This window comes from Bradysia coprophila, chromosome X (genome assembly GCF_014529535.1).
Source record: "Bradysia coprophila strain Holo2 chromosome X, BU_Bcop_v1, whole genome shotgun sequence".
Classification (NCBI taxonomy): Eukaryota; Metazoa; Arthropoda; class Insecta; order Diptera; family Sciaridae; genus Bradysia; species Bradysia coprophila.
The window spans coordinates 2,480,994-2,506,538 of NC_050737.1; the positions used below are offsets into that span (position 1 = coordinate 2,480,994).

At 33.9% G+C, this 25,545-nt stretch overlaps 1 long non-coding RNA gene across 2 annotated transcripts; it reads right to left on the reverse strand.

The window, feature by feature from the left end:
• Positions 1-1,839: 1,839 nt before the first annotated feature.
• LOC119082948 lies at positions 1,840-25,545 on the reverse strand. 2 transcript variants are annotated; one of them, XR_005088753.1, is made up of 4 exons: positions 25,412-25,545; positions 3,434-3,886; positions 3,154-3,359; positions 1,840-1,880 (listed from the first exon to the last, which is right to left on the reverse strand). It is a non-coding gene; the product is annotated as an uncharacterized LOC119082948 (long non-coding RNA). The 2 variants fall into 2 exon arrangements; XR_005088752.1 differs by lacking the exon at positions 25,412-25,545 and adding an exon at positions 7,220-7,518.

A 25,545-nucleotide genomic window follows, 5' to 3' on the forward strand; every position in this document is an offset into this window, starting at 1 on the left:
TGTCGAACGGCTGATCAGTAAGTCTTTTACAATGCATATCTGTGTGCTGTATCAAAAGTATTAACAATGCACCCATTTCCCAGACGTTTACAACAAATTTAAAAGTCCCGACCGGTCAGCATTCTCACAAGAGACCCTGGCTAACTATTTATGTGTGAACACTAATATGGGATCGTTGGAAAATTTTAATCCCGCCGATGCTGTAAATGTGTGGAATGAGAAGAAAAACAGACGCCCAAAGGAAAATATGAATGCACATCAGCAACCCTGGTTTCATGGCGTATTCGAAGCAGCAGACATTAAAAATCAAACACAGAAAATTCATAAGCCAATAATAAAGTTTTGAATAGTTGAAGTGTTTTTTGTCTGAATTTGATGATGAAACAAACACCGTGGCAATGCCATTTTGTGTTTTAAAGAAAATTGGTGAGTTTTTGGTAATTTTTAGTAATTTTTGGTAATTTTTAGTAATTTTTGGTAATTTTAGTAATTTTTGGTAATTTTAGTAATTTTTGGTAATTTTTGGAAATTTCGGTAAATTTAGTAAATAAATTCCTTAAAATAGGCCCTCAAAGTTTGAATTGAACTAAATTGAACTATATTGACGTGACGTGAAGTCAGAATTAACTGTTGATGTGATGTGTAGGACAAGGAAACGGAACTGAATGGGTGGACTGAATTTAAAATTAATGTTAAACTGTGATTGGTCGGCTTTGTTAAGTAGGCATTAAAACCAAGAAATAAATAAATAAAGGAAAGTACCGGGGAAATGAGTTTTAAGACGACAGAGTAAAGTTAACCTTGTAATCGACCAGAACAAAACTTTATTTTACCTGGAAAACATACTAATTCCAGGGGTGGCGTTATTTAATATGCAGAACAAACACCAAAACAAACAAACAGATCATAATTACTCTTCCCTTTCCCATGGATCGCGTGAAGCGAAAGTGGAGATAAAATGATGTTTCGACCTCCGGATAAAGTGGCGGTCAGAGGTTAGCGTGGTCTAACCATCTTCAGTCGTTTCCACTGGTCCGTTACACGAGACAGCAATAAATTTTCTGATTGAACTCTGCCGTGGATTTAACGATAATGTCAATGAAGTAATAGTGACTTAAGGTATCCTTCGTTTTGGTTTCGCATTTAAAAACTGGTTTAAGATTCAAAATATTTTAATGAAATTAACATTCATATAAATAGAATAGTTTCTGTTTTTTTCTGTCATTTTATCTAAATATCAGTAGTTTTGAAATGAGTATGTGAAACCTTAAAAATACATTCTCTCTTTCTTTTTACTTTTATTTTTTTTAATTTAATGTTTTTTTTCTCTGTTAATTATTATTACTTCTCTATATACATGTATACATAATATTTCAAAAAATGTTTTTAAAGTTCTATATTCTTCTGTTTTTTTTTTACTAAATATATGTTTTATTACTTGATATATATAATAACACCAAAAAATTTTTTGTAAAATTTGTTAACATGAAAATATTATTGTTTATTTTAATGTTTTTTCTTCTTCATTTTCAATTTTCTTCTCTCTTTTTAATTTAATGTCATTTTTATGTTGTAAATATACTTTTATAATGTTAATTCTTCTTTTTTTTTCATTTGTTAATTATACTTTCATAAATGTAAATATATTTATTAATAAATATAAAATCTTTTTTTTTTTTCATTTTTTGTTAAACGATATTATTAATGGTTTCAGAACCATCGGTCTTTTTTGTAAATTTATTGCTTTTGTTTTCTGCAGGTTTTTTTTACTGAAGAAACGAAAAAAGGAAACTTTCATCGTTTGTCCGCATGCGGCATATTTGTGCTGTTAAAAAAAAATTTTCTTCAGGGCTGGTAGACACAATCTGAATTAGGAAAATCTTAAAGGAAAATGAAAATAACTTGTAAAAATGATGCTGAACAAGGCGAGAAATTCTAGAGTAAACTTTAACAGGCAGCATAACCACAAGCGACGTATATCTTATATGTCTAATTAAAAAGCTCTCGAACAGAAAAGTTTGTTTGTGTAACATATGGTGTACAATGTTTGTTTATAAGTGATCCGATTGTCACTGGAATTTCCGGTAAATAAATATAAATTCTAGCGAAAGAATTTATGCATGGAAATCATTATAAGCATTCAAATCTACGAACTGAATATAGTTGTGTGAATGAAACTACTTTTTCAATTCGTACACTAAAGCGCTATGCTTTTAACAAAGAAACTTTTGAGAAAGATTATAGCACAGCTCCTAGCATTAACACTGAATTAACAAACGTCCAATTTGGTGGGTGGCTTTAGTGATAAGAGCTACAGCTTAAAACTGTTTGTAAACAAGTAGCTCATACAACGAGACAAAGAGGTTACAATGATTTCGCCAGCCTCCGAATATTTTCTATGTTAATGCTAGGAGCAGTGCTAATAGCACTGTGCTATCGAAAGACCAATTGTAGCGCTTTTTGTGCAGTTTAGTGAGTTTTTACACCGTATAATTGGAGAATTTTCTTAAAACACGTGTTTGACGAGATCCTTCTGACGAACGCTAACGTTCTATTTGAGCAAAGTGATGAGTCCTTGATGAATTCTACTCAACATCCTTTTGAGTATGCAATGAACTCAATTCGATCGAAAAATCGCATGGTCAGGTTTGTGTTCACTTGAACTTTTTTTTCTAAAATTTCAGGATGTACCTGAACTGGACCTGTATTTACGAGTTCATAATTATCAAGATCGGGTAAATCAGGTCGACGTAACACTGATCCAGTTACAGTTATCGATAACTGATACTAGAAATCATTGGCTCAATTATTCCATTCAGTCGAGTCAAACAAAAAAAAATCCCGGAATGTCTGAGCCTAGGCCGGAACGCTTTTGTGAACAGGCTTATGGCAAAATGCACTCGCCCGAGGCCCTTTTTGACTTCAAACAAGAAGAAACGTCACCCTTTCATATGACAGTAGATTCTAAAAAAATCGTAGAATCAACGCAGTGCGTTAGTAGAATGTAAACTTTCAATAGGAGTGATGAGTGGTTGGGTAGGTGGATTTTCCGAAGGTATTTTAATGCAGTAACATCAATGTTAATTCACACGTTAAAGCAAAAAATGAATAAATTTAACTAATTGTAAAAAAACCAAGTGAGCGTAAACTTACATTCAGGAAACAGGATTGTCGACAAGTTCCACTATATTGTATCATCGCTATACGATCGCTCATTTGTAAGCTCTTAAAACTATGCATTGCTAGTGTTTCAACTTTTTCACACTTTCCCAACTTGTACGATCCCATCCATAATGTCCAGTTGTAAATTGTGAACGCTACCTCTATGCTTCGCTAAATTAGAAAAGTTAAAATCGCCACTGAAACGAACAAAAAAAAAATTGGCAATTGATTTAGATTCGTAAAAAGACTTCTGTTAGATCAACACTCTTACCATTCGCCTGTATTAAATGCTGCAAATGATTCTCTTCGATTTCGGCCAAAAACAATTGGATTTACTCTAGTCATTGTAACAACTGAATGTCTTCGACCTGAGGAAGTGGATGCCTGAGATAACTTTGCCAAAAATGCCACCTCGTTGGCCGACGGTGCATTTTCACCGCCATCCGATAAACGTCTAACTTGGCTGGCAAGTATACCGGTGGTGCATTGGAGATTGGGAAGAGAATGTTTTCGGGTCTCCTTCGGATCACGCCATGGTGAAAGTAGATAAGGATTGTCTGGTGAATCTTTGTCATTGTCTTCATCGTCATCGAATGATTTGTTGCTTGCTGTATTTTCATTTTCTTCGGTCTCATCAACGACAATGAGCGGTTCGTCAACACTGACTTTAAAGGCAGGAGTGAAAGATGCTCGACGCATGTTTTTGATTTTCGTTTATTCAATTCTGAAATAGATAACGGTAAAATAAAATGTTAGATCGAGAGGTTGCTGAAGACAGAGGTGCAGGTATGTGTGGCGCTTAAAGAGGCTAAAGTGTTAACTTGGGAGTGTTCTGCGTAAATAATTTTATGAATTCCCCAAATAATCCAGTGGGATCATTCTAGTCCATAGCAGCAACATGAAAAATATAGATCGTGGACATAAAACGAATCGATTTTTACATTTTTGGACTTGTTCTTTTTACACTTTTTTAGTACCGAATGAGACATCATTTCGGATTCCCACTCATCGTTACCAAGCAGAACTGCCTGTCTAGTCCTTTACTACCTCCAGTTCGTTGAAACAACGCACTTTTCTCAACATTTTATTAAACATTTCAGTCATGGCACCTTCTACATAATCTACATCTAATGCACTATGACCGCATGTTATGTATATAAATACATGTACCGCTTTCCACTTAAAAGTAAAAATTAACCAGCTTTTCACCGACGGATACAGACATATAATCAATCGATTTACTGAATGGCTATGTTTGCGAAAAAAATATTAACGAGAGTTTTCATAGCATTTCTACAGTAGAACTCATCTATCCCTCTGTATTCGTCGAGCTTTTTTTTGTTGTTTTTGTACGGCTCGATTTTCGTTCGTTATATTTATATAACGTGTAGCTTATTATTAACATTACCGCACAGAGAGTACGGTCATATTTCAAATATACTTTTATTCTATACACAGATGGAACACGGAAATATGAAATCCGTCATAAATTCTGGATGGATAATAATGTTGGAATAGAAGGATATGTATAAAAGAAAAACAATGCAAAAATTCATGGGACATCGACAAATTACGTCAGCCATTTTCGATGATTTTTTGACCTCATATCACCCCTTTAATTACGTTGATTTTAATTGAACGGATCTGTGCCGCGTAAACAACGTAAATTATGTACACGGCTACGTCGGTTAATTTGTTATTCATTTTACGAGTTTTACTATATTGAATAAAAATAAATTAAAAAAAATCAATTGGCAACGAAATGTCTTTAATGGCATCCATTCTGAGGGGTTTCTTGAAAAGACCTTGGGTCAGTTTTACAATTGTATGGAAAAATTCAATTTTCCACCAACCATTTTCCCAGTTTAATTAGTTTTGGAAGATGAAGCTCACTTAGAAGAATAATAGTGCTTCAAGCACAAAGAGCAAACTAAAAAAATGTCGACCTTGTGTGAAGGTTGCGGTACGCATTCAAGCAAAAGTGATTCAAATAGGAGAACTATTTTATATAAAATCGTTTTTTACCAGTTGTGTGACACGTGATACACTTTCAAGTTTTGGTACACTATTTCTCAATAAAAAAAAAGTTTTTTCGACGGATCAGCTCAGATGTAGTGAAACGGTTCTTGTGAGTCTTCTGAACTCTTATCACTCCTAACAATACTTTTTGTGGGTACCCCTTTCAAAAAAACATTTTTTTGCTTGATGACTTTCGTGATAAGCCCATACGAAATTCGGGAAAAAATCGAAATTCAAAAAATTTTGTATGAGAAGGGATCAGACATTGCGGCGGGGTTTTTTTTGTATCCTCTAGGGTTCCTTTACTACCAGCAATGCTCATTTTTTGGGTACTCTTTTATAAAACTTTTTCTCACTTGAGAGCCATGGTTATTTAGAGTACCACTCATGCCAGCAGTGCGTTGCTTCAAGACAAAAAATATATCGAAGCAAAAATAGCTTATTCAGTGTGTTGCACAAAGTCAATCTTTGTAGCACCGTAGTCCTAAGTTTAGGACATGCGTTACAAAAATGAACTTGTGCAACGATGTGCACCCTATATTTTTTGCGATTGACAACTACAACAGACAAACGTCGAAATAATTGACAAATAAAGATACAAGTGCGGAAACGTATGTCAAATGATTGGTGTTAAACTATAATTTGACACTAGCGATAACTGTTTGATAAAATCTCACTTATCGACATCAATCTATAGTTGAAGTTGTCTTGTCAATCGTTGTACAGAAACCCCAAGGTCTTAAATAGTAATAGGAACATAGTGCAAATCGGATGCAACCGATGCAACCACATTAGGGGATTATTATGATTTCGGTAATGGACTAATCAATTGGTTTGCCTAACTTCAGTTCTTGTAGTTGTATTCGTTCAAATTGGATGCATCTTTTTAGACTCTTTTAACTTACGATAAAATCCGATTTATAAAATCTTTTCTTTTTCGTTCGTCATGTAAATGTATTATATATGGAAATTGCGTCGTCAATATACTAGTGGAATTCAATTACGACTAATTACATGGCAGATAAGAAACGGTTTTTTTGTTCAAGATTTCCCCACAGATTAACACTGGGAGATACGTGAATTACTTTTTGTAATAAGTAGCCTGAATAATGCAAGGAAGAAACTTTAGGCGTCATTTAACATTCGCGAACTTTTTTTTTTCTCCGTGCCAAAATGTACTAACTGAATTAACTGAATCGTAAATTTCTTTTACCATTGAATATTATTAATGTTCCATGAAATTGTCCTTTTTCTATGTTTTCATCTATATCCAATCAACTCTGAATATTCTTATCAATCCACGCAACATGCTAACAAAGCACAACCCTAATCTAATCAAAAAAAAAATTTAACTTCTCAAAATTACATCAAAATGAAGAAGCACCACAGCCTACAAAATCTAAATGTGGAACAGTTTGTTTGTGAGGGTAACTAAAAATATCCATTCTATACCAAACCATATCGTGTCGTCGACAAGCAATAAAATCAATAAAAGATTTCTCAGCAGCCAGAAAAGTTTGTTTGGAGAAGAGGATATGAAAAAAAATGTGAAAAACCATTCTGAAAATGAGCCATAAAAATCAATCTTTTGATATTTCATGGTAATGATAGTAAATTGGGTAAATTTTTGCAGGCAATAGACACCTCGGCAAATGATGGCAGGAAAAAAAAAGTCGAAAATGAAAGTCACCAATAAATGATAGGTAAAGATTACACCAATACACCATCACAACCGTTTCAATAAACTCATTTCAATTGAGAGATTTATTCAGCTTCAAAACGCAAGTTTATTCATTGAAAATATCGCATAAAACTAAATTTTCCCTAAAGTGCGGTTGTTAACTATATTGCAAGCAACAGGCTTACGGATTCAGACATTCATATATATTGTGTTGTTCATAAAATGTAATGAGTATGTGAACGTTATACTATACTGCTGAAAATATAATGCTTTTCGGTGAATAAATCTGTTAAATTCACTTTATTATATATGTCTCTGGGGTGGTTTAAAATGTTTTAAAATGTGTGGTACACTCACATAAATTTTCTTGGATTATAAAAAATTGCAATTCAAAATATCTCCGCAAAAAAAAATAACGCCAAATACAAAGCTGAATACAGAAATGTTTGTAACGATTTTCAAATTAAAAGTTAAAAATTTTGATTATAACACACGCAGCAAATGAATGTTAAAGTTGAAATCAATTCCGTTTATTTGTTTTTGTTCTATTTCTGCACAAATTAACCAAAATACTAATTGAATAGTTTCAAAAAAAAGACAACGCACAAAATCATTTAACGTTTTATAATCCAATTCCTTTCAAGGTGAACTGAAGACAGATCTGGACCTTTTGTCCTCCTGTGTGATATGGGTGATGATGCTGCGCAGTACGGGCAAAATTGTCAGGCAGGTAAAGTTTTAAAGAAGCATGCGTACGGTGTCCTACCTCTAAAAATAGGATCTCAAAACAACTTGTATAATTTAAATGTAATTGGATATGGGAACATTGAGTATTTGAGCGAAGGTAAAAATAAAATAAAACGAAAAAAAAAAGTTTCAAAACAGGCCTCATTGTTTTGTTTTCATTTGTTCTGTACATAGCTAACGAGTAACAGATAACAGTTGTGGTGCACAAAAAAGGTACACATACTGTTTCTCCCAACATTTTAATACATTTGTGAAATAGTATAGGACCGAAAAACTTTAAGACCAATTTGTGACGCAGGTACTCATGCCTTCTTCGAAGATGGAACGATAAAAAGTTTCAGCCAGCGAACTAAACTCAAAAATCGAACAAATAAATTCTCGATTAAAATCCTATATCAAAACGGTTATCGACAGTAACGGCATGCGATAAACTTAGCCAACAGAAGTTCACGTTTCAAAAGATTTTGTTTGAATCTGTTAAAAGCACTTTAGATCAAAAGAAGTAACAGAATTGATAATTATTATTCTGGTAATATGATTGTCGTCTGTGGAAGGATAAATTTACATACACTTACAATGGGAACGACCATTCGACAGTCGAGTACATATAAATATATATAAATATTGAGGGTTGTCTCTTCGCCGTTCGTGCACAGAAATTGTTCCGGTTTATGGGTTCCAATCGTGTAAACATATACGTACGACTTTTGTTTTAAAATATTGAGAATAGTTACACAGCTTACAGCCATGTTCCTAACACTTTAATGAAGCTCCCGAAGAATATTTATAAATTAGTAAAACTGAAAATATTAGAATAAAATTAAAAAATTATTTTTGCTGTTTACGTTGCCTGGATTCGATGCAACAACCTCCCCATTGTGCAGTGTCGGAAAGGCCCTTCAGGAAACATCCGAATTTACAGTATGGTCAATCCGCCACTGTCATTGTAATTCGATCGCTCTACCGATTAAGCCACAACAATTGAGGTCAGGCAGTACGTTTTACTAATTTGAACATTTCTGGAAAGATTTTTCAAGCTCTACTTTCGACGCGCTTAGCATGTAAAATCCATTACATCCACTCGGGATAAAAAAATGAAAAGTCTCGTTTTCTTGTTTATTGACCTCGGCTACGCCTCGGATCAACAAAATTGACACGAAAATGCTTCTTTGCATCTCTTGTCATGTAAAAATCTATTGTTTATAAAATAGGATATGAATAATATGAATAATAGGTTCTTTACTTTACTTTTTTGCAAGCATAAACACATAGACTTGCGTCACTTTGAACATAATGTGAGGGTATTTTTCTGGCTACAATCATTAGAGCCCAAATTCGCATTCCGCAGGCTTTGAATTGTAATGGTATTCATTCATATGATCCAGTTTTCAAAAACATTTTAATAATAATTGCTCATTGTATTTTTCTTGATAAGGAGATGAAACTAAACTGGCATTATTTATCATTCGAGAATTTATTCACCAGTAATTAGCTGTAATTTTAGCGAATTTATTCACAAATATTTGGCCAGCTCGAGTTATCTGTTTATGAAATTTCCTAGAAATTTCTTGTATTAAAATCAATTTTTTTTGGGCTGAGCAAGTTATGCCTAAAACGGGTGGATATAGTCATAATTTTCCCCATGCATTAGCATCCATTAAACCGTTGCTAAATTATGCAGCAATTGCAGAATGAATTAAACTCTGTGCTAATTTTGTTGTTCCATTTAAATCGGTCGAATTATCGCAGATTTACTACGTGGAATTGATAATTGATATTCGCGAAAAATACATGAGTTTCAACCGATTACACATCTATTTAGTTGATAATATTATTTGATTAGATGTTGTGGGAGGTTTCGCAAAAGAGAAGCAGAAACCCAGATCGAAGATCCCTTGTTTCCCGCTCCCTGTCCTTGCTTCGATTGTCAGGGAAATTTCCCGGTTTTTATTAGGAAGTCATTAAGGCGTTATTAAGGTCATTAAGGCGTTATTAAGGTCATTAAGGCCTTGGAGGCCGGTGTAAAGCGGAAAATCTGTAAGGATATGTACACTGATCTGAGAGGCTATCAGGGTATCAAGTCTGCAGTGGCTCGTGATCGTTCGTGATAGCCACCACCCTTAGTACCGATCTCGTAAGCTTTGGAGCTAATCATATCTTCGACACTGCCGGTCAAACGTAGATAGGCCATCCGGAGTTGCTGATGATCTTATGACATCCACTGCGGAACTAGTTCTTTCCTGGCTTCCTTAGATCCTCGGTACATGTCCTCTGAAATTGTGTCCGATGCAATGTCAGAAAGCTTGTCAGCTTTTTCATTGCAAAAAATTCCACTATGCCCTGGTATCTAGAACTCCGCTTAAAAGATTGTTGCCCAATGACATAGGCTGGGTGAGACGTTGATAATATCATGGTCTTAGCTCTACCGAATTAATTAAATCTTGTTTCCAGATAAATTTGGCGTTGTAAATAAGATGAACAAACTAAATAAAGGGTAATTTAGACATGAACTGTTTATCAGATGGTTTACTCATACAAACCAAACTGCTCATACGATTTTACATGGTCTTACCTCTTCCACGCGCGTGCGAGGAACCGCAAAAAACAAGTATAGACACTCCTGTGGACCAGCTCAAAGATATTCTTCTATCATTGAGGTTTTACTTCAATCCATTTTACTAAAGCAGCGTTTTCCGTATCGAAGCTACTCAAGCAATTCACATTTGTTTTAAGTATCAGGGAATCGGGGAATTGCGTCACACAACACTGATTCAAGGCGTTTTTCGAAGCTTTTCTTAATGCTACATTTTATGTACCTACATAATTAGATCAAGCGTTTACTTTGAGAAACTTTTATCAAATTTTTTACTGTAATAGGCCACCGCAAGCGTTATAAGTAGGATTCTGTTAGTTTTTTCCATCTATATATTATATGTAACACTCAGTGTGGTATGCTGGATGGATCGTAATACTTTCGTACAGATTGTACGACAGTGTTTCATCTTTTAAGTTTTCATTCGATTTTTGTATGAATTGGATGTGTTTAACTTTTCGTAAACGTTAACGATGTCAATAAAAGTGTAAGTCATAGTAATTTGTGTAAAGAAAACGTTGGCTGTATGTTTTGTTGAAATATTATACTTTCATACTCTGATGGTATTCCGGTCGGAATTAGTGGTAAATTGTCTGGTTTTCATATAAATGTTCATTCGTAGAGGCAATGAATTTGAACCACCACAATTTTGTTGATTTTATTACCGTGCAATTGAGCAATACTTATAATTAGAGTGTTGTTGCTTCGAAATTTTCGCTCAAATTTCTCATAGCTTCCTGTCCTTGTTTTTTAAATTCCCGTCGATTCGAAAGATGTTACCGCTATTAATTACAGATAGCTCAATAGAACATAGATACAAGTTAAAGAATGCAGGAGATCATCTACATTTAGCTCAATTCCAATCAGAGTTTATCGGGGCTGATTTAACCCGATAATAATACTGATCAAATGCTTGCCGTCTGTAACAGGATAAATCTTACAGTCAAAATTTTGTTGACTGTAATGATGCTATTGTGCTGGAAGATTGAAGATTGCGATAGAAAAAACCACGATTGCTGGTTTTCTGAAAATCTCTGTATAACACAATAGTATGTTGTGTTACAAGTATTGTAATGTTGATTTTTTCAGCACTAGACCCAAGTTTTCCTTACGAGCGGAGCGAGTAAGGAAAATTGGGTCGTGTGCTGAAAAAATCTCATTACAATACGTGTAACACATCATGCTTTGTGCCAACCGAGAATTGAAATAGACAAATGCACAAAAATTCAGAATTTTCATTGTAAACAATCACTCTTCGAATTTGATCGATCACGTTGCTTTGCATTTTTTTAAAACGAATGCTGTAATAACTCATACGAATTTCATTTCAACACTGGTTTGAGTGTTGTAATAAGCCATGAAAACGGGTGTTGTAATTTTGGACATTTCAATCTAGTTATCGATATTGAAATCCGTCGTATTTCAATTCTCGGTGGCACAAAATCTTTTTGATATTTCTCTGCATTCAGTTATTAACAAATGGCAATCATATCAGCAGTTTTACTATTGGATTTATTACTTCATTTGATCTAAGTATTTTCAAAAGGTTGATTTTATAATCTTTTGTGCCACCGAGAATTGAAATACGACTCTTTTCAGCAATCATTTTAGTGTTGTAAAGTGAGTTATTTCAGCACCCGTTTGATGTGATATTACAACACTCAAAGCAGTGTTGATATAGAATTTGTATGAGTTGTTACAGCATTCGTTTGAGAAAATGCAAAGCAATGTGATCGATCAAATTTGAAGAGTGACTGTTTACAATGAAAATATGATTTTTTGTGCTTTTGTCTATTTCAATTCTCGGTTGGCACAAAGCATGATGTGTTACACGTATTGTAATGAGATTTTTTCAGCACACGACCCAATTTTCCTTAAGGAAAACTTAGGTCTAGTGCTGAAAAAATTAACATTACAATACTTGTAACACAACATACTATTACTTCATTCATCTACAAAAGGTTTTTTCTTCATATAGGACTGCATATAGTCAGAGCTTGATAGTTATTCCTGAATTCGTTATCGATAACAAATGCAAATGATAGCGTAACATGTCTGTGTTCTCTAACGTGATTTGGCTTTTTCGTTATCCCCGTTTAAGAATAGATCTTATAATGGTTGGAAATTCCTACACGACTTAAGAAGAACTGCCGGAAAAATTTTGTTTTAGTTTGTTTTTGGTTACAATTGAAACGGATAGCCGATAGTTAACCGTGTAATCCTGAAATTCAATAACTTAGCCAGATTATAGGGGAGGAGTTGATAACTCTATCTCGCATTCCGGTGAATACAAGTATCCAATATCAAATCAATATTCCCATTCTTTTTCTGTTTTAATGAACTCACCAAGCTTCACCGAATTACAACGAAAAGGATTGTGAGGAAATTGATTTTATTGTTTCGGATGATAGATTAGTATCAGGGAGAAATATGTCAAAAATTGCTTATTTAGTACACCGATTTAATGGAAGCCATCGCGTTTTAACCAACATTCCAGAAAGAGAATTCTTAGAGAGGAATGAATGCTCACAAATAGCGAACACTGACATCGATTCGTAAGAAAGGAAATTATTCAAGTTTATTCATACATGCAAATATCTGCATCATAATTTGAATAAACATTCCAATCTGAACGACAGTTTGTTGAACGTATACAATCATTCTAATTCGGTTTATATCTTATGTCCGGACGACACATGCTTTTGATTAAAAAGTGTTGCGAAGTGTTTCATACAAAATCTTTTACTTCATTTGAGGTAACATTGTTTATGTTAAGTGAATGATGGCCATAATTCATGGATCTTTTTCTTTTATCGAGTCAGGAAGACACTAGATTTTTGATGAATTTTACCACCTGTTCAAAGATTAACAATGTCACTGTTGGATGTTCAAGGTCACCTTGAACACCCGCTACAAAAACGAGTTAAGCTTATTTACACCTTCGATGTATGTAAGGGCAAATTATCGACATTAATCACGTTATGACAACATTTCATCAAGTATCAATAGTTGGATAAATACAATGTCGATATTCAATGCCCACCATTCCGATTTTCTGACAGAATATCGATATTTTTGGGAAATTTTTTTATTATCGGCTGATTATGTATCTTCGGTGAACGTGCCTACTCGTTACTCGTTAGGCTAATGGGCTGTTAAACTCTTATTATTCGTATGGCTGAAGTGTAAAGAAAATAGTGCTATCTTGTGATCGAAGAATGGTATCCATATATATGTATGAATGAATGCCTTCAGGCGTAGAGCTATTTTTACTTTCCGCTTTGATTGACAACCTATAATTTTTGTTTCGTGATGACAATGGGAATCAAAAGCACGTTTAACGCTCACATTATGTTTACATGACCAGTTTTTAAATTGTGTGTTGTACAGCAACATTAGGTTCTCAATGGATGTTGAAGTTCATAAAAGGAGTTGTCTGTTATTGAGATTTTGCCTTGAATTTTACATTTTACATTTTATCAAAAATTAACCTATATTACATACGTCATTGTGGAGATAAAGACTTGCGTAGTTATGTATTAATAAACGAAAATATAAAAAAAAAAAATATGTGCAATGTGCATTACAGGAGACTAATCTTTTGTAACGTTAAGAAAACAGTAATTTGAATTTTAACCAGTACAATTTCCCCTGCTCTCAGTTAAAACAAAAAAAAATAAAATTGTGTGCTTTGTACATTTCGACATAAACTGGAATCTTCCAGTCACACGCATGCGTTTATCGAAACGCACTTGATACAAGTATTTTACTTATTCTAGTTTCTCTGATACAGCAACTTGTTCCCGACCATTTTCAGTTAACATTGAAATTTCGTCGACGACAGACAATCGTCAGATAATTTTAACGCGTGATTTTTTACCAAAAATTCAATTTTCTGCTCAAATCAAATAAAAATAAAATTTTGGTCTATAAACACGGTCTAACACTTTGTTAAGGGCAATAGTCGTAACACATCATTTTACACATATGAATGCCAGATAGAGCAACAATTCTTTTTTTTTCTCGCTTAACAGAGGTGAAACGTTTTAAGGATTGCGGATTAATTCGTTAATCTCTCTTCTATTTTCCTTTTCTAATAAAAAAGAAATTTTTGATTTCACTTTGTGGCCAATTTTCATTCCCTTAACTACAGAATTATACATCATCATATCTATATATATATATCGAAGCACATTGTTGTGAGAAAACATTTTATTAATATATATCGCCTTCAGTGTAATATAAAGACACAGCCTGTTGATTTTCCCTTCGAAAACTGCTTTTGCTTTTATATCATTTCTTCATTCGTCAGCAGTGGTGGAAAAAGTGTGTATTGGTTTAAAAAAAAAAAATTACTAAAAAAGGGAGACTTTTCTCCCAATCATATAAATCGAAATTAAATGAAAGATTTATCGTTGGTGGTTAATGTGGCGTTTAAACCATCTTAAATAGATGAGAATAGGGACTATTGTATGGTTCTAACGAAATCGGAAATTTTCTTCCTCTTTTTTATGTAATCTACGAGTTAATCTATTTACATCCAGCACCAGTATAGTTAATCTGTGACCAGTGTTATTGTTTTTGTAATGAAATTTCAATAAACGTGAGGATTGATGCTGTAAGAGGGAATAATAATTTATAATTGAGAAATAGCATCGTGCCAAACCGAAGTGATAATGAACAAAATTTTAGTGAAAATTTTATCACAAATTTATGCGTAGAATATTATCTGTACAACGGAACGTTACAGTTAACACTTACAAACAAAAACATTTTATTGATCAAAGTGGAAAAAAGGATATAATTGGAATTGGAAACTGAACACATTTCAACCAAGAGAGGTATGTGCTAATGTTTTCTGATTAATTTATTTATGGATTCAATTTTTAAGACCGGTAAATACATGGATTTCGCTAGATTATAGTTTCCAATATTAATCAATAAAACTAAATCGAAATAATTGGAAGTAATTTCCGATCCAATTTTTTTCTCGAATTTTACTAAATAACAAAGCTTACTGAAAATACAGCATAGGTGGAGTGAGGTGTAGACAAATACAAGAGACAAATGTGATATTTGTAGAGCCAAGGATCAAAAGCCTCACATCAAGAAGGAGAACATAGTTTGGTGTATAGAGTATAATAGTGTTTGTTGACGAGTATGATTAAAACTTTTTTTTTTCACACTCGCGAATCTTCCGTTACGTAACGAATTTTGGTTCCTATATTTCATTTTCCACTGCCTTGTAATCCAGCATTCCGCATTTTATTAACCTTATAGAAACGGCTATAGCGTAACGCGTTATAATCATTAAAACTGTTACTTATTTTGTTCTAAGAGGTTTCCTCAATTCAAAATTACGTTGCCTGAAACTTACTACGGCGCAACGATGCTTTCGAGTTTGTGGCCTCCCAACGTCTGTGTTCGTGATTTTATTTGCAAGAAGTCTAGCGGAGTGACTATGGAGCATTTTTTGCGAAAGTTTAACGTACTATATTGCCTAAGACTGTGTGCTGTGCCAACGTTATTGAAGTTCTTGCTTCTTTAAATTGTAGTGTGACATCGAATTGATTTGAGTTGTAAATTGTTTTTGTGATACTTGAACCTTATTTAGATTTATTTTGGATGTCATCGATTTTTGTTCTTGTTTTTCTAGAGCTTTAGCTCATCTTGTTTCAATTGAACTTTTTAATGATAATCGAATTCTTGCACTTATGTATCATCTTTTGTGGTCAGTTAGCCTTCATTGGCCGTTGACTTAATAAATAAATAAATAAATAAATAAATAAATAAAAAAGTATCAATACAATAGAGTATCGTTTATTTCATTAGTTTTAGGAAGCTATTGCTTATATAAGCCAAAATGAACCACAACTCGACGGATCTCTTCAGTCGTTTCAGTTGATAACAAGTGACTGATTATGAAAGGCTAAAACCTTAAAAATAGGTTATTTCATGCATCACAGCCAAGAACCTTAAATCTATCGATTCAGTATATTTTTGGTACCTTGAAAATGCAAATAAAAAATTTGGGAGAAAATGAAAAGTCGGGCGTTCATCGGGTCCGCACTGGCTCTCGGAGGTTCCATATAACACATTTAAAAAAAAAATTAAAAACTTTCATACAAAAAAACCAAATGCCATGAGGAATCGTCCGAATTCATCCGTCCGGACCTAGCTTTCGTAATGATCAACTAATTTCACACGAAAACTAGATTTCTCAACTTTTATTTCCCTAATTATGAAAATTGTTTTCATAAAAAGTGGTATCTACTCGCCGGCGCCACCAAATGGCATTTCCTTATTATTGAAGCTATTCGCCTACGAACAGCATTTTTATAATGGTGTGTTTGACTGCGAACAACATCTACGTTCAGAGAATTCATAAAATCATGCTTTGCCTGTTTTTACGGAAGACTGTAAAGTTCCGCTTAATTGTTGTTTCAAACAGTGAAGAAAAATGAACTTTTTCCCGCAAATTGTTGATTGTTTGTGCAGTTAAAATTTTTACGTTAGCCACTCACTCAAGAATTTTTCTTTTCGGTTGAATATGGATTCAATTTTGACGAAAGAGTGTGAGGTTGTTTTGAATTTGGCTTGCAAACAAATTTTCAAGCTTGGAACCGTATTGGATCTTTTTTTTTGCATGTCTCTCAATGAAAATGTTTTAACTTCCACGATTTTCCGTATAATTCTTTCCATAATTTACAATCCAAAATGAATTACTTAAAGGTCCTTATCTCATCTTCATTTGTTGTGCATTCTGTGCTCTCAACTTGGTTTGACAGAAGCTGATTACCCTATGGGAAATTCGTTAAAAATAAATTTGCTGCGCTTGTAATCTGTCTAATCTCATACGAGTGCAACCATGAGTTAAGTGAAAATTTCAATTCACATGTTAGAGTATGCAATCCAAACATTTTCAAAAAGAAATTATTTAGCCAGGAAACATGAATGGTGAAGTCTAAAGTGAAACATTTGGAACTACAGTTCTTACTTTACACCATGTAAGTGGCAAAAGAGGAAAAACTGTGTCCATAACGTAAGGTTCGTCTTGAACAAGCAGTAATGTTCGTTATTACCACCTTGTTTATATATGAATAGCAAGTAGGAAAATTGGAGCTTAAATTGCGTTTACCAGTGGCGCTTAAAACCTTAATCCGCCCCTGTGGTTTGGCCTCTCAATATATTCGTTTAACTCTATTAGACGTTGAAAATCGGTAAACATCACAAGAACACCAAAAGGGAAAAAAAAACATTTTCTACCGCAACCGATATAATGTCTACGATGACTCTATTCACATAAACAATAATACGCCTTCCATTAGTATTTGAAAGTAATGAAAGGGAAGAATGACAGTATCAAAAGGTCTTGCATCAATTTCTGCTGCAAAGGATCACAGTTTGCTGACGTATGCAACGTTTTATTGATCTCGTTGGAATCACAAGTTTCATTGAATGATTTTGTTTGAATTTTGTTGTTTTTTCTGTAAAATTTTCCTTTATTCTCTCATATTCTACATTCAGTTGTTGTGTTCTTCGTTAGTTTCAAAAGTTTTTTTGCTGTAGTATTTTCAGTATTGTACCGACGAATACGTATAATAACGTGAAGCTAAATGAACTAAGATTATCCGTTCCAAAGGTTTCGCAGATTTAGAATGCCGAAAGAGTAAATATTTACGAAAAAAGGATTTACTCACTCACTCTGCGTTTATTCGCCAGTTCAACCCACTCACCTTCCCTTTTCTTGAAATTCTTCAGATCTTTTGATGTTCTATCATACACAATTCGATGGTTTTGATTTTATGTTAATAAATAGGTCAATCGTTGAATCCGTTTTTTTCCCCTGTATAACGTAACAAACAATACCAAAAGTATGTGTGACAGGTGTGATTGTTTCTTGGATCGATCATCAGGCAAAACATCATACATTGTTCGGGAATCTGACAACCACGCTTTCAACCGACATGCGACAGTAATATAAATAATTTAACAATACGTAAAGAGGCTTTTATATTCGAGCTTATCTGTTTAAAAGCTATATTATAAATACGTTCTACTTGAACACACGTTTGTAACATACCAGAATCGAGCATAATTTCAGTATTTAAACGCTACTGTGTGATGTATATGTATGTATACATAAATCATTCGAAAATTTTTAAGTAGAAGTAGGAAGATTAAATTCCTTTCAAGTACGTTTATACTTAAAAACAAATGCATTTCAGCATTTAGTTCCTCGTAAAAAAAAAACTCAGTAGAAGCTCTAAAATATGTATCACATCCTTGTTTCTAAACGATTATTATCGTTTCCCGCAAGTCACCGCTGAATCGAGTCCAATAGGATCGATCTGACTGAAAGCTAAACTTTGAACAACTTTGTCGGAAATTTTGCTTAATTTCCGGTATAGTTGTAGAAACATCAGTTTTGAGTCGACTTTTAGCGAAATAGTTCGTGGAAAAATATTTTTAATAAGTCGTCATTTGATTTTCTCCACTGAGTAATTGTCTGCCTCAATTTTAGGCAGACACTCACACCACAACACATTCCTGACAACTTAAGCCCACTCAATAATTTCCTGTTTAAGGATTTTTAAGTCAAAGCCGAAACCACATACGCAATTTTGCGTTGATGCGATATGCTGCGTTTTCCATTGTTTAGTCTGTGGTGGGTATCTGATTGCAATGACAAACGCAACATACTTGTCGAACTTAGTCACAACTCGCTAAATAGTATATTACTTCCGAGGTTCCAAGTTGTGTATTTGATAAGTGGGGAATTCCCCACTTGTCAAATAACAACTTGGAACCTCTGAAGTAATATACTAATACGTGATTAGGCAATGTAAATGCGTAAACACGTAAAATACATTACATAACTCGGGATAAAAATGAAAAGTCTCGTTTTCGTGTGTGTTTATTGACCTCGGCTACGAATCGGATCAACAAAATTCACACGAAAACTCTACTTTTCATCTTTTTATCCCTATTCATGTAAAAAACTATTAATTTGACATCTAGGGAAGGTTAAAAATTATGTAAACTCCTAAAGTTTTGATCCTCGATCCATCGCACATACTATATTAGTGTAAGGCACATAATTTTATGAATAAGATGATTGGAAAGTTTTATTGCTGGACTATAAAAATCACATTTCAGTACCGAAGTGTATAAAAGGCTACATTATTGAATCAACCATTTCCTCTACGGCATTAATGTTGTTACAATAAAGTAGCATGAAACTTTAAGAGAACAATAACTGGAAAATTGAAAATGGAAAATAGTTTCTCCTTATTCAATAATGTTTTCTCTTCTATTATTTATAGAATGTAGCATATCTGTTCAGCCAGCACAACTTGTGCATCATGTTGGAAGCTCAGATATTTATGACATGTTTTCAGTTGATTTTTATTTATCACAGCGCTGCTATTTCTCAGAATGGGAAGTATTGGTACCATGGATTATATTTTAACTTTTCAGTTAGAATTGAAGAGTGGGTGCAGAGTTATTTAGATTTCTGCAGAAAGTTATTTAGATTGGTTTTCTAGGCGAAAAAATTGTGTGCTACATACATTGTGCCAGACGTGCATCAGTTTTGTTTGCATGCCACCAAAAATTTAATTCAGTCCTTCAGCTAACAATTTTTAATCGAATATTGATTTGGCTAGTGGACGATGTAAAATGTACCGCTTGACTGTTATAGTAGCAAAATGGTACTAGTAAAGTGGTGAATGTATATTAGGGGAACGGTTTAGACTTTTTTTCGTAAACTACCTGCTAATTCTTTCTGATCACTACATACCTTTCATTGCTTTTCACCTGCATTTTTTGCTTAGTGACCGATTTACCGATTTCTTAGCGATTCCTTAACAATTCCTCCAGACGTGGATTTTGTTCAATAACAAGATCGACAAGCCGCAATTTTTTTTTTGTAAATTCGAATTTACACCGAATAGACTTGTTCATGTATTGGTTTACAACTGGTTTACCACCGGTTCCGAGAAAGGATTTTGATTTTTTTTTTTTTTACAACATACAAATTCAAGTTTTTTATTTGAAAGGTTACGCTAATTGATTGGTGAAAAGGGACTTCACGCAGCATAAATTAAATACAATAGACATATAATTGGCATTATGATGTGTGCAACATAGAGAAACTTCATTTCATAACCCCTTAAAGCCCTGTGCTTCCACCTGCATAAAAACACATACCGAACGAGCCAATTTTAATCTTTTAAGTTTGCAATTGATTTCTAAAATGTCAACAGTTTCTTTCTACGTCTCGCGAAAAATAAACCACTCCTGTCTGCCTTACTTTACTACATTGCGTCGTGAACATGTACGCCTCAGTAACAAACCACTCGATTCTTTCGTTAAAGATTGCAAATTTAAATTTTCGATGAAATGTTGTGTTGCACCCCCGAGAGCAAGACCAACGTTGAAAAATGTGATCATAATAGGTTATGCACCTTTTTTTTAGCTAGTGTGACATTGCAAGGGCTACAACAAATAGTATGTTACGTTGGATGCTGCGAAATGAATTCATTACATGAAGTAACAATTTTGTTTTGATAACAAACCCACAAGTGTTTGAGGAACAAACTCCTTTATAAGCCAAAGACGAGGTATACAGCTACATTTGTCAAACATACGAGAGTGAGACATCAGAAGGTTGTTTAAGAATTATTTAATTACGTACCTGTTCCAATGTACTCTGACTCATTACCTGCCCCATGCGAAAGTTGATTATCAAAAAGGAATCAACTTAAAATATTCTTCATGTAATGGATCATTTCGCAGGGGACAAACTGATATATAACGGTCAGCAATGGGGCACACGATAAAATATTCCCTCCGACTTGAATATACTCTTTTATGTTTCAGCGGAAGTTAAACAAGTTTTCCTGGATGAGTAGCGGGACTTAAACTCGATTTAGCTCCCGCAGGCATATAAACGTAATTTCAGAATCGTTATTTTTAAAAAAATCAAAAATGAACGTGTTCTACAATTCGTACATTGTGAGAACCATTCTCACAATGTTGATTTTAAAATTTCGGCGAAAGAATTTTCTATTGAATTAACCTGGTGAATTTTGTCATTTCTCCAAGGGATCGCAGGCAATAACAATTACTCAATGTGATCAATAAAACAACAGTATACTGAATCAACATTTACCGATATATAACCGAAAACCGAATAGATTAAATTCTTTTGTATACAAAAATAAAAATAAAAATAAAATTGTAATAAGATATTGATTTTATTTGTTTATTTGGCATCGATTACAGATTCCGCATAAATTTCGAAAAGCAATTTCCTCTGTAACTTTTTTTTCTGTAAAATAAACATGCTTTTACACTTGACTTCAGACCGAAACACAAACATTTTATAGACCGAAATTTACTTCATGGAGCGGTGAGAAAGAGAGAGAGTCTTACTTACATATAGATCTTAATTTAACAGTTAAAATCTTTTTATGGTTGTTTCTTCTGATGTTTCCTTTATAATTATCTTAGTTCGGATATGGCAATAAAATGTTAAATTTATTCGGTGTTGGTGAGATAAGCGAATAAAACTGAATTTAAAATATATACAACCGTGTCGTATAGATTTTATTTCTAGCGTTGCGGTTCTGTTAAGCCTTATATACTGAAAGTTTATTTGTTTTTGAATTATGTAAATTTGCGTAATCTGCCAAGTATTTAATTGCTGCACCCGCCTGAAGTACTTGATGCATGCCACCGATGTGAGTTTCTTCTTCAACATTGTTCTTCTTTCTTTCTTCTAATATGTGACTTTGCTTCTGAGTTATATCCGCGCGATTCTACTTCATGACATTAAGAGGCATCGATGCTTTGCTGAAAAACATACATTTTGGCGTTTTTAAAATACTGGATTTTAGTTTACTTTTGCTGATATCTTTCCATCAGAATCCTTTTTCTAAAATATAGAACCTTTCTCACTTTATGGGGTAAGGTTGTTTTACTACAGAAATCAAAATAACCACAAATGTAACCAAGTACTGCTGCTGGTCATGCAGCAAGTGATTTCCCACAGCTACATCAAGTAAACGCCTTGGCTATTACAGGAAAACGACATAGATGTATTGAAAAGTAAGCTGTAGAATCATGTTTAATTCAGGGCAGCAAATTTTACCTGAAGGTTGTAGGTAGAATAAGTCAATAGGACAAATGTTGGAAATGGTTTCTCATCTTCGTCACGGGATAAACTTCACACAAAAAGTGCCATTTGAAAGGCGGATCATTTATGTCTGAAAACTTGCGTGGAAGATATTCCCTCCAATTTTAGTTTGTGAAAGGCAGATCATTTATATCATCTGATTTCGAACATCTAGTTTGACAACAACGACAAGTCTACCTCGTCCTTACCAAAACTCTCTCTCTCTCTCTCTCTCTCTCTCTCTCTCTAGCAAAAAGAAAAAATCGAATTAGGGGGCAAAACAAGTTTGAGAAACGCTTAAGCATACGTTAAGAAAAACATTTTGTTGATAGCGTTGACGAGGTCGGGATATTTCAACAATATAGATAAACACAAGAACTATTCATCATTGTCATCCTCCTTCTAAAGTAACCGTTATTTCGAATGATGTCCACTGGACAATGCGTTGAGCTAACCTAAAGAACAGGTGCACCCACACGAACTTCAAATGAATTCCAAGATAAATGGCGGATAGACCTAGACAGTTCTTGAAAATCTTTAGAAAATCCTTAAAACAATATCCGCAAATTCACTGAAATTTCCCAAATTTGAAAAAAGTTCAGAGTCCAAATTCTTAAACTTGTCTACCCAGTCTACACTAGACTCCTGTCAGGAAAACCAACAAACAACAGGCCACTGCACAGATATAGATTTTTATAACAAACGTACGTCCAACAGAACTAAGATGTAGCTGAGCAACGATGGTAGTGTTGGTATTTAGAGAATGGTATATTATGTCCTTATAAGAGTCTACCTTTAATATACAATTCACATACGGCATACAACAGAATAAAACAAACGAGGCAAAAATACGTTACGTAATATAATATTTTCACTTACTTCATTCGGAAATAATTCAAATGATAATTGGGTCACTAAAATGGCCGTTTCGGTAAATAAATACCACAGCGCTTTCATTGCAATAACTTTTTTATTTTGGTCCTCCCTTATATTATTAGCACAAAAGTGTTTTTATGTGAAAAGTTATGGCATTTTAGAATTTTCGGTTTATATATGCATTTTGTTCATTCCACACCGGAGGGGGGACGTTTATATACAATGTTTGATTTGAGCACATGCCTTTACCTATCTATTTAAAATTAGACTCGCACAATATGGAATAATCAGGAGGGTCTATCGGTGATGCCCTACCATCGTGTAAAGTAGGTAATGAAATAGACGTCAACGAGAAGAAAATAGAAGTGATCGTGGGACGCAATATGACCAAAGTGTGTTTTCCTAACAAGTGTTAAAATATCGAGACTTCGTCTCGTATTTCTAAAGTCGTATGGAAAAAACGTTGTTCCTACTTCTGCGAAAAGGCTTTGTTAATGAATGAGAGCAGGAGCCGGGGGCGAAAGGAAAATAACTATTTTGACATCCACTGACACTACATGCTTGTAGAAGAATTTTCTCAAAGTTGAATTTACCTCAACTTTTTGAGCAAAATAATGTACAATAATGTCAGAATGGTTGGTTTCGCCTCGGATCGGTAAACTTCACACAAGAATTAGCATTTCAAGCACTATTTCTCAGCTCATAGTTATCTATCATCGAGTTGCATCATACAACGGTTTCTTCAAAAAGCCAACGAACGTTTTACTGTTCGTCAGTGAGTTGAAAGAACGCTTTTCTAAACAAAACTTCACTTTTCGTCACTGAGTTAAGCAATAGTTATTTATCACTGAGTTGCATACAACACTTTTCACAAAAAAGACAACAAAAGTTTCACATGTCACTGAGCTGAGAAAAATGGTGTTATGCCAATCGGCATAATAATTTGCAATCTCGGTGCAATAGCATTTTTCGTACCATGCCAGGAAAATTAGAACATGTGCTGAAAAAATCCATTTCCTGTCGAGGTACGAACAACGTTTTGTGCACCGGACAACTGAAATAGACAAAACACATCAATTTACTTGAAAACATACACACTTCACATTTACCATATTAAATTTGTTCAATCGAATGGATAAATCGTAAAGAAATGAATTTTTTTCCCGCACGCCTCGGTAAAACCTGACATTTCATAACAAAAAATCATGGCAAAATATGTCGTATTTCAGTTGCCCGGACAATTAACATTATTCTCTTACTCTGCCTGAGGCCTAAAAAAGCAATGCTCACTCAGTACTGTTATCCTTGGTGATTCTGCAAAACCCACTCCTCCACAAGGTGAAATATCAAGACTAACCTTTTACTAACCGATATGTGTATTATCGACAGCAACGACAATGAAATTAGCAATGAGCTCTAGCAAAAGGTGTGTAACAAATGCTTGAAGTAATAGATTTTGTATCCACTTTTGAAAATGTTGTATTGATCATATGCACCCAGACTGGCTGTGAAAGATTTTGTTTGGTTAATAATATTATTTGTGTTCGTTAGATTTTACATCTATCCGAGTTTTAATTCTAATGAACTCATAAGGTAAGAATGGCGTCTTCAAATTTTCCGTTCTTCGTGCGCTTGAAGTTGAAAGTCTTTCAAAATTGCCTCGCGTATTATACACACATCTCCACTTGTTTAAAATTGGATCGAAGGTATTTAGCTAAAAATACAATTAACATTTAAAAAACTGAACGAACTGCAATAAAAATCGAATAAAATGCAGATTTTGTTTTTTTTTTTTATTTTGCCAAGTTGTAACCCAGCTGGTTCCCGGGATAATACTCGTTAAACGCTACTCTACTCGATTCAAAGTTTTTTACAAAAAGAATCAGCTTTTAATTAATTTAATTGGAAAAGTAATAGCATATTCGATGTTAATTATGTCTTTAATATAGCTAATTGTAAAGCTGTGACATGATCCACACTACTCCCTCACCACACAAGATATTTTTCATGCGATGCGAATATATATACCTTTATACCATATCGTATTACGTATTAATTAAATTATATAACCGTTTTCGTCATAGATGTAACAAGCGAGAGTTTTACCTCGTTGCATGTTCCTTTTAGAAAATTTTAAGGTTTATTTACTCACTCGAAACGAAGATTGTATAACGCATCGCATATCATCAAAATGTGATCCAGGTTGTGCATTTACGTTCTGAAGCCTAATTTAAACATGTCGTTCCCGTTCACGAAAGATAAATTGCTTAACGGCATCGCCTATAG